Genomic DNA, 16,152 nt, shown 5'->3' on the forward strand with positions numbered 1-16,152 from the left:
ATTTCGGCCGGAATAGCCCGAATTTCTTCGGAAATGTTGTCTTCCAAAGCTGGAATAGTTGCTGGCTTATTTCTGTAGACTTTAGACTTGACGTAGCCCCACAAAAAATAGTCTAAAGGCGTTAAATCGCATGATCTTGGTGGCCAACTGCCCATGCATCCCGAAAAATGCACTGTTTGGTGTGGTTTGTACGCTGGTGGAATCATTGGAAAGTATTTTTCAAAGATGCTGTTGGACGCAACGTTACGGTGAATGGCGATCGCTATCGTTCGATGCTAACAAACTTTTTGTTGCCAAAAATGGAAGAACTGAACTTGGTTGACATGTGGTTTCAACAAGATGGCGCTACATGCCACACAGCTCGCGATTCTATGGCCATTTTGAGGGAAAACTTCGGAGAACAATTCATCTCAAGAAATGGACCCGTAGACTATTTTTTGTGATGCTACGTCAAGTCTAAAGTCTACAGAAATAAGCCAGCAACTATTCCAGCTTTGGAAGACAACATTTCCGAAGAAATTCGGGCTATTCCGGCCGAAATGCTCGAAAAAGTTGCCCAAAATTGGACTTTCCGAATGGACCACCTAAGACGCAGCCGCGGTCAACATTTAAATGAAATTATCTTCAAAAAGTAAATGTCATGAACCAATCTAACGTTTCAAATAAAGAACCGATGAGATTTTGCAAATTTTATGCGTTTTTTTTTTAAAAAAAGTTATCAAGCTCTTAAAAAATCACCCGATACAAAAGAAAATGCATCTTTTAAATAATACTTATTTGTATTTACGATTTTTATACTCTCGCAACAATGTTGCTAACGAGAGTATTATAGTTTTGTTCACATAACGGTTGTTTGTAAGTCCTAAAACTAAAAGAGTCAGATATAGGGTTATATATACCAAAGTGATCAGGGTGACGAGTAGAGTCGAAATCCGGATGTCTGTCTGTCCGTCCGTCCGTCTGTCCGTCCGTCCGTGCAAGCTGTAACTTGAGTAAAAATTGAGATATCATGATGAAACTTGGTACACGTATTCCTTGGCTCCATAAGAAGGTTAAGTTCGAAGATGGGCAAAATCGGCCCACTGCCACGCCCACAAAATGGCGGAAACCGAAAACCTATAAAGTGTCATAACTAAGCCATAAATAAAGATATTAAAGTGAAATTTGGCACAAAGGATCGCATTAGGGAGATGCATATGTGGCCTTTTTTTTTTTGGAAAAGTGGGCGTGGCCCCGCCCCCTACTAAGTTTTTTGGTCATATCTCGGAAACTACTATAGCTATGTCAACTAAACTCTACAGAGTCGTTTCCTTCAGGAATTTCCATACACAGTTTAAAAATGGAAGAAATCGGATAATAACCACGCCCACCTCCCATACAAAGGTTATTTTGAAAATCACTAAAAGTGCGTTAACCGACTAACAAAAAACGTCAGAAACACTAAATTTTACGGAAGAAGTGGCAGAAGGAAGCTGCACTCAGGCTTTTTTTTTTAATTTAAAATGGGCGTGGCGCCGCCCACTTATGGACCAAGAACCATATCTCGGGAACTACTCTACCGATTTCCATGAAATTCGGTGTATAATATTTTCTTCACACCCTGATGACATGTACGAAATATGAGTGAAATCGGTTCGCAACCACGCCTTCTTCCAATATAACGCTATTTTGAATTCCATCTGATGCCTTCTCTTTATAATATATACATTAGGAAATGAAAATACAATTCAATACTCAAAGTACACAAATTGATGTAATCTAATTAATTTTACAGCAAAATAAAAAAATATGTAAATTATTATCACTTTATCATGCCAGAGTATAAAATGTTCGGTGACACCCGAACTTAGCCCTTCCTTACTTGTTATAATGGATCGATTATTTTAGTTTTATTTTTAATAAAATATTCTCTGTTTTAATGCTATAAAGTTGTGTTTCAATAATCATTCTTATTGGCAGGTGGAGCCCGTAAGAATTAACTTGAGACCTAAGCGCCGTTGTATGTTACCTACTGCGCTTAGGTTTCAAGTTGCTGGTTATAGTAAAAGTTTCGTTTAGAATTCTCCGTTAATATACATATATAGGTCACAATAATTAATTTTGAGTCTTTAAATAGGTGAAAAAATGGGGGCGCTAAAAAATATTTATTCTCAAAGTGGGCGGTAGACAAAATAAGTTTGGGAACCACTGGCGTAGAGTGAAGACCGGAGACACGGACCCCATCGCCGGCAACATGTGGTTTTGCCCTGAGCTAGTTTCGCTGTCTGAGCTATCGTCTTCACCATCTGCAGTCAGTCCGAAATGCAAGGTCTGTACTGTAATGTAGCTTTACGACCATTTGTCGACAAACCCAGTGCCAACAATTTTTCTTTCAATCGGTTCACTGTCAATAAAAAAATCTGTTGCCTGTCCATATCGAATGTTAGCAAAAGCAAATGGTATAGAGTTTTGAGTACAAATTAGGTATTTAGTATATAACAGGTAAAAGTAAACCTTAAAATATACTATGACAAGTTTTGCTTTTATATTACAATTTGAATACAGAATTAATTCTTGTAATTTAAAGTTAAATTTAAGACAATTAATTTTCACTATTAATCTTTTGACAACTTAGTTAGATTTTGTTTATTTTATTTGATCCCGAGATCATTTCAATTAACTTACAGTTTGATTTATAATTTTCTTATAGGCTATCCATATAAGAAAATCGCACAATCTTATCGTTAACTTTGCGAATAGATTCTAACGAGTTAATGTTTAACACATACCTGTTATGCGCTTACTCTCTACGTACATACGATAAACCGCATACACTCTGCATATATCGACTCAATCACAAACACAGTTTATTTCGACGCTTTCGCCAACTGTACCAATGCTGCTTACTTTCTGCTGCCGCAAAATCTGTATCGCCAAATACTTGCCTCTGAGTCTATTCCGACGCTCTCGCCGACTGAACACAATGCTGCATGCTTAAACTGCTCACCCTCTGCCGTCGCAAAATCTGTATCGCCAAACACTTGCCTCTTAGTCAGTGGTCGGCATGAGAGGATCTGTCACTGTGTTGGTGAGAACGAAAAAAAAGTAGACCAGTGAGAAATTGGAATTAAAATTAAGCAAATTTTATAAATAATTATTAGTATAATGAAAATGTCTTTTAAGGATATTATTCCCTATTATCTTTAAAAGACTTGGAACATAAAAGGCATTGCATGACACCAAAGGCATTTAGAATCATAAAATATTTCTCGCAGGGTATATTTGGTTTTGCGCTATAGTCTTGCGTGATGTTAATTCGTTGCTGGCTCGACAACGACTGAACGACAGAGCGTAAGCGTACGTGTGAAGATAGTTTGCACAATTGTGCTAAGAAATGCCGACCACCGCTCTTAGTCTATTTCGACGCTCTCGCCAACTGAAGACAATGCTGGTTGCTTAAACTGCTCACTCTCTGCTGCCGCAAAATCTGAATCGCTGCTCACTCTCGACTGCGCTTAACAACGCCGAATTGGCGTCACAACGGCTTGAGTTAACGGTGCCCTTAACGAAGACACCGGTTACGCCACGCCAAGTTAAGAGTACCCGACACTGTACAAAAGTCCAAATCATCCGACACTTCTGCCACTTTCAGAGACGTTCTTTTATTACTTTAACTTGCACACGCGAAGGGATTCCATTTCTGACACGAATTGTAGGAATTTGCATCCCACTTCTGACACCACTTGTGGGGAACTGTATTTAAATTAAACGCCTTAGTTAACCAGGACCCTCACCCTTGCCGACTTTCTTAACCTCATACCTATCGTGTCTTAACACCTTAACGCCAAGTTAAAAGTACCCGACACTGTACCCTTTTACAAATTTCTAGAACGTTCTTATAAGTTAACGGTGCCCTTAACGGTCGACACCGGTCACTTTACACAAAGTTCAAATTACCCGACATTTCTGCCTCTTTCTGGAACGTTCTTTGAAAAAACGGTGTATCCAAGTTGGCTCCACATTCACTCGAACAATTTCTTTTCAATTTGCACAAAGTCCAAACCATCCGACACTTCTGCCACTTTCTGAGACGTTCTTTTATTACTTTAACTTGCACACGCGAAGGGATTTGCATTCCATTTCTGACTTGTAGGAATTTGCATCCCACGTCTGACACCACCTGTGGGGAACTGTATTTAAATTAAACGCCTTAGATTTGTTTTTGTATGTAAAAGTAATTTATTTAATTACACTGGCTGAACATTGTAGGGTTAAACACTTAGTTATATAAAATTAGTTATTTGAATAAATTATTTTAATATTCTTTAGAGCATACGTCCGTATGGTATGAAGTCTCAAAATCATGTCTCTGTGTCTTTTTTAACCGTCGCTGTCGGAGTTCATTGTTTTCGTTAAGTCCGTTTATTCAGGGTGTATGTTAAGAGTTGTATGCGTGCGCTGGTCAGGTCAGGGTTGCAATCCCACATATGTACATACATATATACTACTGTGCCCAAAAAAAAAGGTGACATTTGAATTTAAACTGCGCGCGTCAAAGGATTTGGAGATTTATTTTTTTTAGGTTGGTAGTACTGTCAGTCACATTCATGTCAAAATATTCATTATTAATTGAGATACGTGTCGTTTTGTGAGCTGCTAAAAGTGAGTTTTTCGTTTTTTGCGTTGTCGAAATTTGTTGAGCAAAGAATTTGCATTAAATTTCTTCTGCGGATACGTTGAGGATGGTGCAGAAAGCCTTTGGTGATGAGGCTATGTCTAAAAAAAATGTTTACAAGTGGTATAGTGAGTTCCAAGCCGGTGGTGAACGTGTCGAAGACGAAGAGCGTCCAGGGCGACCATCATCCTCAACCGACGAAGGTCACGTTCAACAAATCAAAGATTTGGTGTTGAAAAACCGTCGATATCGAAAGGCTCAGCCAATACCATTATGAAGGATGTTTTGGACCTCAAGCGCGTCAAATCTCGACTGGTACCGAAAACATTGAATTTTTTTGAAAAAAGGCGTCGAGTTGAAGTGTGTGAAACGATACTTTCCGAGTACCAGGGTGTCATAAAACGCGTTATAACTGGCGATGAGACTTGGATCTATGCTTACGACCCCGAAACAACCGATCAATCGAACGAATATCGTGGCAAAAGAGAACCGAGACCAAAAAAATCGCGCCAAAGTCGCTCAAAAATCTAGGACATGTTGACGGTTTTCTTCGATTATCGTGGTGTTGTGCATTATGAATTCCTTCAACCGGTCAAACAGTTAACAAGGAATATTATTTGAACGTTATGCGTCGTTTGCGTAACGCTATCCGCCTAAAAAGGCCGGAATTGTGGAAAGACAATTCATGGTTTTTACACCACGATAATGCACCATCCCATACTGCCCTCGTAATTCATTTCGCCAAAAACTCAACCCATATCGTTCCGCAACCACCGTATTCACCTGATCTGTCGCCGTGCGACTTCTGGCTCAAAAGACCGCTAAGGGGACACCGTTTTTATACGATAGAGGAGATTCAAGCCGCAGCGAAGACGGAACTGAAGGCCATCCCGGAAAGTGACTACAACCAGTGCATTGCATCGGGAGGGGATTACTTTGAAGGTAATGAAATTGATTTGGAAGAATAAATAAAGAATTTTCAAAATAAATACAATGTCACCTTATTATCAGCATGTACTTATGTGTTTGGACGAGAACTCTTTTGCGTAAATAGGAGTTTTGAACGATATTAACATAACAATAACGCGTTCAATTTCCGTCTTTAATTGTACGTGAAGCCGAAAATCGAAAACTCTTGTAGGTCAATAAGAGTTTTTCAAACGAAAAACGTAAACTACGCGTGTTCAGTATTTACTTTAATTTAAGTTTAATTTGGTTTTAATTAATTAGTAATAACCGCAGAAACTTTTTTTCCTATGTATATATCCAATGTATATATGTATATATTTTGTATGCATATACATATGTATGTATATAACATTAATTTTTTTTATATATATATTTTGCGTCCTTAATTTTTATAGGGTATACCTATGTATAAGCGGATCTTTTGTAATTATCTTATGTGCTAGTGACTGCTCGTTTGGAGGTCACTGCACTTTGTACATACATATGTATGTATGTATTATGCTTTTTATAAGTTAACGGTGCCCTTAACGGTCGACACCGGTCACTTTACACAAAGTTCAAATTACCCGACATTTCTGCTTCTTTCTGGAACGTTCTTTGAAAAAACGGTGTATCCAAGTTGGCTCCACATTCACTCGAACAATTTCTTTTCAATTTACACAAAGTCCAAACCATCCGACACTTCTGCCACTTTCTGAGACGTTCTTTTATTACTTTAACTTGCACACGCGAAGGGATTTGCATTCCATTTCTGACTTGTAGGAATTTGCATCCCACTTCTGACACCACCTGTGGGGAACTGTATTTAAATTAAACGTCTTAGTTTTGTTTTTGTATGTAAAAGTAATTTATTTAATTACACTGACTGAACATTGTAGGGTTAAACACTTAGTTATATAAAATTAGTTATTTGAATAAATTATTTTAATATTCTTTAGAGCATACGTCCGTATGGTATGAAGTTTCAAAATCATGTCTCTGTGTCTTTTTTAACCGTCGCTGTCGGAGTTCATTGTTTTCGTTAAGTCCCTTTGTTCAGGGTGTATGTTAAGAGTTGTATGCGTGCGCTGGTCAGGTCAGGGTTGCAATCCCACATACATATGTACATACATATATACTACTGTACCCAAAAAAAAAGGTGACATTTGAATTTAAACTGCGCGCGTCAAATCCTGCTTGTTTTTGACGGTCAAAAAACAAGGGGTATTGCGAGATGTATGTATAGTAGTAGATGATACAAACATACATACATTTTAATAAAAAATGAAAACGATGCATTTACTTTGACTTGTATTTGGTGGGAACAAGTAGCGGTGTATCTACTTTTTTCGTTTTGGGGTCAGTGGCCTCCTTTCTTGGTGACGGTCAGCTCTTCCTTATTATTTTTTTCTGTGCAATTCTCCTTCGTTAGTAGTATGCAGGTCTATGTGACGTCCAGCTGTGTTGTTGCCTTTGCTCCGGTTAGTATTTCTTGTAATTTTTGTAACGGGCCCGTTTGCTTTTTGTTGAACGTAGGTATGTGTATGAATATTTTTGAATGTGAATTTTGTGGTTTCCACTGCACTGCGCTTATGTATTTATGTCTTTATGTTTATTTTATATACTTTAAGACACTTTACTTTATACTTTTTTTCCACTTCATGTCTGGCGTCATTTTCTCTGGCGGTGAGAGCTTTTATTATAAGATTCGTATGGGTGCCGGGCCACAGCGGAATCGCAGGTAACTGCAAAGCTGATGAGCTAGCAAGGAAGGGCACCCTAGAATCGCTATCGGTAGAATGGGAACGGGTAGGTGCTCCTGCATCCACTTGTGTTCTACTACTGGATAGCTGGGCCTCGCGGCTGCTTGGTCAGCACTGGGCCAGCATTGGTGCCTGCGCGGTCGCAAAAGCCTTTTGGCCCGCCGAGGATAGATCGCAGGAAGTAAGGCCAGCCTCTCTTTAGTGAAGGGGCTCTTGACGGGCCACTGCCCTATTGGCATACATGCTGTAAAACTGGGAATCTTACCGGACGCCGTTTGCAGAAGCTGCTTGGAAGAAGATGCGGTAGATATTAGCCAGCACTGCCTTCCTGACTGCCCTGCTTTGGGGAGATCAAGACTTAGACACTTGGGGGCATATACCTTCAGACATCCCACCGATCTGGCGGGCATAGAAATAAAGCGTCTATGCAAATTTTTTTTTTGGCTACTAAGCGGTTTGCCGATCTCTAAGTCCGAACACGGGAGCTCGATTTTTCAATGACTTCACAAAGGACAACATCTACTAGTCCACGTGCGATCATTGATCAGCCATCTAACCTAACCTATGTATTTTTGATGCTCCACACTCGCCACCTCACGCTTTTTTTTGTTTTTTGGCACTTTTGTCCACTTTGTGTATTGCTTCATTTTGTTTCTATTTTCACTGTGTTCACTTTGTTAACCAGTGGTACCGTCCGGTACGGCTCGAAGGACCGTGTAAATTTTACAAGTGCTCACCTTGTAATTATTTGAAATGCGCAATGTAAGTCGAAGTTAAAAAGGGGGCACGGAGAAACGTCTGCGATGTGATTGCTGGCTCGTATCGAAAACCAAAAAGAAGCTGGTATCTTGTCCCTCGGTCCAGTTTGTTCTTCATTGTATTGTGTCCTCATGTATGTTGAATTCGTGATGTTGTAGTATTTGTGTGCATGTAATGTGGAATGTGATGATGAAGTGGTGTGTAATAAAGATGTGGTGTGGAATAATGATGTGGTGTATGTAATGTGTGTCGTGTGGGAGTGTAATATTGTGAGGGAGGTCTGAGACTTATTTAGCCAAGTATGATGCCAGAAAAATTATGAAATGTTAAATACCATTACTAACCTTTTATCTGCGCAATATGATGTGGTATAATAAATAGAATTGTCAATTATTCAAACGTTCAAAATATTTTCTGGGCATCAATTGTCACACTGGAATGACATGCTTTTTACGCAACTCTGTAATTGATGAACTTGTTGGTTTAAGAGCATTTGGTTGTTATTTAGCTGAGGATTTCTTTATTGCTAAAGCTATAAGAGACAAAGGTTGGAAAATGCGAATATGTAATCAACCTGCAATGCAAAATAGTGGTATTTGTGATATAAGCTGTTTTCAAGAACGGCTCTTACGATGGGCGAAACTACGCGTAGCTATGGTTCCGACAACAATACTTCTTGAACCACTCTCTGAGTGTATGGTGTTGGGTGCTTTGGCATCATGGCCTCCATGACATGTACTGACATGGTTTTTACCCGAATGGACATTACTTTCTATTGTACAGGGTTGATTTATATATTTAGAGGGTAAGATTTTATATATTTTAAAACTAACAATGACATTCTATTGTATAAATTTTAGAATGGGTCATTATCGTTCCATAAGTTTCAATTTTTTGCTGGTTGGCTTTTGAGGGAAATAAGTGGGTGTTACCTGTTCCTGCATGCGCTTTGGAATCCAGTAGGTGAACATATAAGCTGCAATGGGATGGAATTGCGTATGAGTTGCCGTCAGGTAATATAAATTTGAGTACAAAACGTTTACTGTTATCATAGCAGAAGCTAACAAAACAATGTTATCCACATTTTAGTTCAAAGCTAGTGTTTCGGTTTTTGGTTTCCTAGGAATCTTAGATATAAAAATGAAACGCCTTTTTGTATGTCCGCTCATTGCGCCCGAACCACAGCATGGAAAGACGTGAAAATGTTCACTGTTATCCCTTTAGTCCTGGAGAAGCTCCCAACAGCGGCCTTTTTTTGCAAAATCAGCCTCTATTTCGCGTTTTATGTCTTTATATTTATGTGTAACTCAAAAACAGCTGAACCTATCAGGCTGAAAATTGGTGATGAGATAGCTTGTAACCTCGGGACGGGCAGATCGTTTCATTCGTTTTATATTAAAAATCACCACAATTCATGAATAAAAATATTATATTTCAAAACATAAGCATGTGTTCAATATTTATGTAGGAATCATTTGAACATTTTTTCTGCAAAAATACAAAATAAAATCACATAGATTTTCTTAAGTGTAGTATTTGGGGTTTAGCCGTCAATTTTGCAGTTTCATTCGATGAATGTGGGACAAAATATTACCATATGAATAGGTGTAGGGCGTGAGGCGCGCCCTTTTCTGCTTACTCCCGCACTGTTTTTCACCATAACAAGAAGCATATACAAGGTAATATTGAATCTAGCGCCCCCTGGTGGCGTCATCTATATCTCGGCTAGTGCGATAGAATCTGCTATTATTATCGACAGTCCAGTGAGAATTTCATGACATTTCAAAGTTTGGAAGTGAAGTTATTGTGTTTTAAGTGTCAGTATGTTTGTGTTATCGGTGCGAAAATGAGCTTTGAACAAAGAGTTTTAAAATTGGTAAACTTTTACCGAAACGTTTCAATTGATGAAACAAGTTTATGGCGATTATTACCTATCTTGTAGCAGAGTGCATGAGTGGTTTCAACGTTTTCAAAGTGATCATGAGAACATAACTGACGATCAACATGCGGACCAGTCAAAATCCGTGATCACCGGAAATTCCATTGAAACTGTAGGTGAATTCATCAAAAATCAGCCGAAATCATCATTAAAATACATGGAAATGGGATTGAACATCTACAAAACATCGATTTAACGCATTTTGATCGAACATTTGGGCTTACGAAAGGTGTGTGCACGGTTTGTTCCGCACAAATTGACTGAGGATCAAAAATTGCACAAAAAAATCACATTTTTACCATTAACCACTCGCCGTATTCACCTGATATGACACCGTGAGACTTCTTCCTTTTCGGAAAAATTAATTTGACCATGAAAAGAAAGCGTTATGCAGACGTAGAGGCCATTCAAAAGGCTTGCACCGGCATACTGGCGGCCTAAAACACTCGTTCGATATTCTTTTGGACCGTGCAAAAAGCTGTATTGAAGTAGAAGGAAACTATTTTGAATAAAATAAATTGATTTTGCCGAAAAAACCATTTGTTCTGTTATTTTTTAAAGTCCTGTTCCCTTTGGAACGCACCTTGTATATTTGTTACAATATACGATGCAGATGTAGAGACTGTGAAAATATTGTTACATCATATTTATGTGTGTACTATTCCTTCAGTGATTTACGTTCTCAATAAAAAATGTAGATTTCATATTTCACTTTTCCTATATATTGCTATCACGATAAATAATATCCTTGACAACAAAGAGCGAGCGGAGCCGCGGGATCATTCCAGTATTAAATAATTTCAAGTTAGGCTGTATATTTCTTCAACTAATCTTGTAATTCGGAAAATGTGCTTTATATGCATATGTTGACCAGTTGTGTCATTGAAATAACACATATTTATACTCTCGCAACAAAGTTGCTAAGGAGAGTATTGTAGTTTTGTTCACATAACGGTTGTTTGTAAGTCCTAAAACTAAAAGAGTCAGATTTAGGGTTATATATACCAAAGTGATCAGGGTGACGAGTAGAGTTGAAATCCGGATGTCTGTCTGCTCGTCCGTCCGTCCGTGCAAGCTGTAACTTGAGTAAAATTTGAGATATCATGATGAAACTTGGTACACGTATTTCCTGACTCCACACGAAAGTTAAGTTCGAAGATAGGCAAAATCGGCCCACTTCCACGCCCACAAAATAGCGAAAACCGAAAACCTATAAAGCGTCATAACCAAGCCATTTATAAAGATAATGATAAAGATAAAGTGAAATTTGGCACAAAGAATCGCATTAGGGAGGGGTATATTTGGACGTAATTTTTTTGCAAAAGTGGGCGTGGCCCCGCCCCCTATTAAGTTTTTTGTACATATCTCGGATATTACTTTAGCTATGTTAACCAAACTCTATACAGTAGTTTCCTTCAGGCATTTCCATATACAGTCAAATATGGAAGAAATCGGATAATAACCACGCCCACCTCCCATACAAAGGTTATGTTGAAAATCACTAGAAGTGCGTTCACCGACTAACAAAAAACGTCAGAAACACTTAATTTTACGGAAGAAATGGCAGAAGGAAGCTGCACCCAGGTTTTTTTTTTGAATTGAAAATGGGCGTGTCATCGCCCACTTATGGACCAAAAACCATATCTCAGGAACTACTTCACCGATTTCAATGAAATTCGGTATATAATATTTTCTTAACACCCTGATGACATGTATGAAATATAGGTGACATCGGTTTACAACCACGCCTTCTTCCAATATAACGCTATTTTGAATTCCATCTGATGCCTTCTCTGTATAATATATACATTGGGAACCAATGATGATAGCGGAATAAAACTTTACACAAATACGGTATTTGAAAAATATTTAAATGACGGATAATGAAATCTCGATTATCACTTTATCATGCGAGAGTATAAAATGTTCGGTGACACCCGAACTTAGCCCTTCCTTACTTGTTTAGTATGTATTCAGACAAAAGTATGCTTGTGTATTGTCGGTTTCGTTATATAAAATGGTGCTAAAAATAAGAAAAGCTTTCAGAGTCTTTATCTGTTATAAAGTTAATCTAATATACATATAAAATTCTCGTGTCCCGGTGTACGTTATTGAACTCCTCTGAAACCGCTGGACCGATTTTCGTGAATCTTAGCGTGCATATCGGCTAGGGTGGAGAATCGGACAACATCTATTTTTCATCCTCCTAAATGTTAAGGGAAATTGGAAAATTCCCAAAAAGTAACATTTTTCCATACAATTTTTTTTTAAATTTTTGTTTGTTTTGTTTTTCAATATTTTTATTTGTCAAATATTTGAATCATTCAATTTCGGTCGCATGCTTTTTTTATTCCAGCTATTCAAAGGAAAATTATTGAAAATTATTCAGTGAAAACGTTATGTTTCACATAAAGTGATCAATTACAGATTGATATTTCTTACGAAGCCAAGAAGAGGTCGCGCTAATATCGGTTGGCGTTCCTTTTGCCATCAACGTATGGCAGCCCAAGACACATGACCGACTACTCCCAGGATGCGATGACATACATGTTTAATTATGGAACGCGGTCAATCAGCAAGCGATCGTCACGATGTCACAGCACGACTTTTCAAACAACAGCAGCGATGTTTGATGGACTTTATCTTGAAGCAACATATGGTACATATGTATGTATTCTGTTGAGTAGCAAAAAAAAGTTAGCCGCATGCACACATTCTTCTTTGGATGGTGGGTGGTGGTTACACCAGATCAAACTGATGAACTCATTTCTGCAGAAATTCCTGATGCAGAGAAAGATACAGTATTATACCAAATGGTGAAAACCAATATGGTTTATGGACCTTGCGGACACCACAATCCCACTTCGGGTTGTATGTCTGACAATAAATGCACGAAACACTATCCAAGTGCTTTTCTTTCGGAAACTCAAACTTGAAATGATTGATATCCACTGTATAGGCGTCGCTCACCAGACGACAATGGCAGAACATTCAGCATTCAATTTAGAAGAATGAAGATTGAAGTTGACAACACATGGATCCTATCATATTCGCCATTATTGTGTAATTCACATTCAAATCTCATATCAATGTTGAGTATTCGGACATTGGCCAAATTATTGTAACTATGATTCCTTAAGTGCACGCGCAATGTTAGCTGCCAAAAATACCGATGTTGTTCACTTAATCTAGAAGATTCAAAGTCAAATTCCGGGAGACTTGCGCTCATACAAATCGATCGATCGTCTTGACAATGAAGACGACGCCGTGAATTATCCAGTGGAATTTCTAAATTCTTTGGAGAGGCTTGGTATGTCACCGCATCATTTGCGTCTCAAAGTTGGATCTGACGTTATTATATTCCGCAATCTGCGCTATCAAATACAAGGGGGCAGAATGCTTGATTCTACGAGTTCCTTTGAGTTCTAACGATTTGCCATTTCAATTCAAACGTATTCCGTTTCGAGTGAAAATTGCATTCGTGATGACAATCAACAGGACACACGGACAATCGCATAGTGTGTGGCATAAATTTGGAAATGCTATGTTTTTCACACGGTTAGATATACCGAAACAGAAACCAAAAAATATTGTTTATCAAGCTTCGTTACATTGAAAAAATTTGGAAAAATGGAAATAAATGATTTTCAACACAATATAAATTCAACTTTCTTTTCATTTCAAAACACATAATTTCAGGTAGGACAACGGCTGCCGGGTCAGCTAGTTTCCATATAAAATACTAGTGAATGCTTGAATTATGTATTATAAAGAGAAAAAGTTGGTTCAAATATAAATGGTATTGTGTGAACGCATACGCGGGTCCCATTTCGAACCTTTTCAAACTACTAGATAGTTAGACTAAATCGTTCAAGCAATTTCTGAGGAATGAAATTTTATTTAATTGTTCAACTTTTGATTTTACTCGCATGCCACCGGCTATACTCGTATGTGTTATTGTTGCAATAAATAATAATAACCTAGCGATTATCATCCTTCCGTCAGACTGACGTGAGATCTAAAACTGTTCAGCTACAAAAAGAATTTCCAACAGCTAAGTTTTAAAATAACGATATAATAAATGTTAAAGGTTTTATTTGTTAAGAGAATATAATATCGTTTTTACAGTGTTCAGAAGTGTATCATATAAATCAATGTGCTGGACTAAGAATTAAATTCATGGCATACACGGAGGAAAGAATAGAACTGCGAAATGATCCATTTAGGAGTTACACTAAGAATTTTCTGCCATTCATAATTGCCCTACGACTGGAGAGTGTAGGTAGATTTTAAAGTTTCATATGACTATTGACTAATGTCGACTTCTTTTGACCATAGAAACACTTTTCAAAATTCGGTACAAAGGATTTCAAACCACAGGGCCATACGGTGTAGCCATAGTTGTAAAAGAGTTTTAGTTGCATACGGATCTTTAATTCTTTGAGTTCTTTAGCTTTTAAAAGCATGGTATTAGCATGAATACTAAAATTATGCTACGGGTCCATAAAAACAACCAATTACAATGTTAAGTAGTCGTTCTAAACTATAGTTTTGCATATTGGCTAAATGAGCTTCAGTCTCCTGCCCCACACAACACATAACCAACACCGAGCACCTAACCACAACAATAATCCCGCATCCAGAACACTCTACACTCACCGCATTAAAATATACGTCACTAGCACGCTTCATTCACCACACTCACCTCTACATCACCTACAATCCACATCACACATAACTACATTACCACTGCATTTTTCACCACAACCAAAAGGGAACAAAAGGGTTGGAGAAACAAGTTCGTCACTTCTTCTTTTTCTTGCGATCCGAACGAAAGCCGTACTCTGTTAATACCGAGGTTTTTCAGCCGTTGCATATTGTGCGAACATTCCTTTTTTTATCTTCAATAAATACATAAAATAATTTAATTTAACTTCTACAAAACCCTCTTGCGGATATAATACATTCTGTGAAATTTTGATTGACTTGTACATAAAATCCTTCAGAGGAAAAATATATTTGGTGAAACTTTTGGCGGAATTGTGTACTGCCTTTTTTATTGTAATTCCGAAAGGTGAGTGCGAGGAGACTAATACAAAAATACATGGTCCTTCGAACCTACAGAAAGGCACTATAGAAAAAAAAATCAAATTTTAATACAAACGAGTGTAGTGACGTTAAAACACATAAAAAGCGAAAGAAAAAGAAAAAAACAACAAAATTAAGTCAAAGTGAAAAGTTAAGTGGGACAACAAGAAATAAACACATACAGAAACGAAGTTCATTTTTTAAATAACAACATATATATATGCATATATATATACATATATGAACATATTTATATAACTACTTGTTTTTGTGTAAAAATATAAAAAAACAAAAATTAAGTTTTTTAAACAAATTATAATACATAAAAAGTAAGAAATCAAAATCAAACGAGCGCGCCGCGTTATAAAAATCTAAGCCTAAACATAATTCGGGCGCGATCGGTCAAAAAAAAAACAAAAAGCATCAATACAACATAATAACAACACACAATAGGAAAGCTGGAGCACACGGGCGTAGGACAACAAGACAGGAAAACCGGAGCACACAGGCATAAAAAACCACAAACTTACTTTCCCCCAAAAAACCCCCTTGAGGCGAGATAAAGTAAGTGTATCGTTTTTGATTTCTATTTATTATATGTATGTACATATGTATGATAACAAACGGATTCATAATTAAGATAACCCGTTTGAACGGCACAAACCGGGAAAATTTTAATTATATATATCATATATAGTGACGTATTCTGCCACACATACAGTATTTTGCTTAATGCTCAAATACTCTAAGTGCGGCTACGGCAAAAACAACACTCACAACAACATTTCCACAGAAAGAATTTAGATAGCTATGCTATGCAAACTGCTTTGTTGGCAGATTTGGTTCATATTTCAACAGAAAATTAGTTTGGAAAAACAACACTTACAATAACATCTCAACAGAAAGAATTTTGATAGCTATGGCAAAACTGCTTATTGGCAGTTTTTGGTTCATATTTGAACAGAAAATTTAGTTTCTTTCCTGCGGAGAATAAAATAAAA

General features: G+C 37.5%; 1 protein-coding gene and 1 pseudogene across 1 annotated transcript in view; both read left to right on the forward strand.

Annotated features, from left to right (window-relative positions):
• The window catches only part of LOC126765684 (uncharacterized), a 142,047-nt gene that overhangs the window by 116,406 nt on the left and 9,489 nt on the right, over window positions 1-16,152 (forward strand). The window lies entirely within an intron of this gene.
• Window positions 8,119-9,178, forward strand: LOC126765902 (ceramide glucosyltransferase-B-like; annotated as a pseudogene).

The sequence above is a fragment of the Bactrocera neohumeralis genome, unplaced genomic scaffold (assembly GCF_024586455.1).
Source record: "Bactrocera neohumeralis isolate Rockhampton unplaced genomic scaffold, APGP_CSIRO_Bneo_wtdbg2-racon-allhic-juicebox.fasta_v2 cluster11, whole genome shotgun sequence".
NCBI lineage: Eukaryota > Metazoa > Arthropoda > Insecta > Diptera > Tephritidae > Bactrocera > Bactrocera neohumeralis.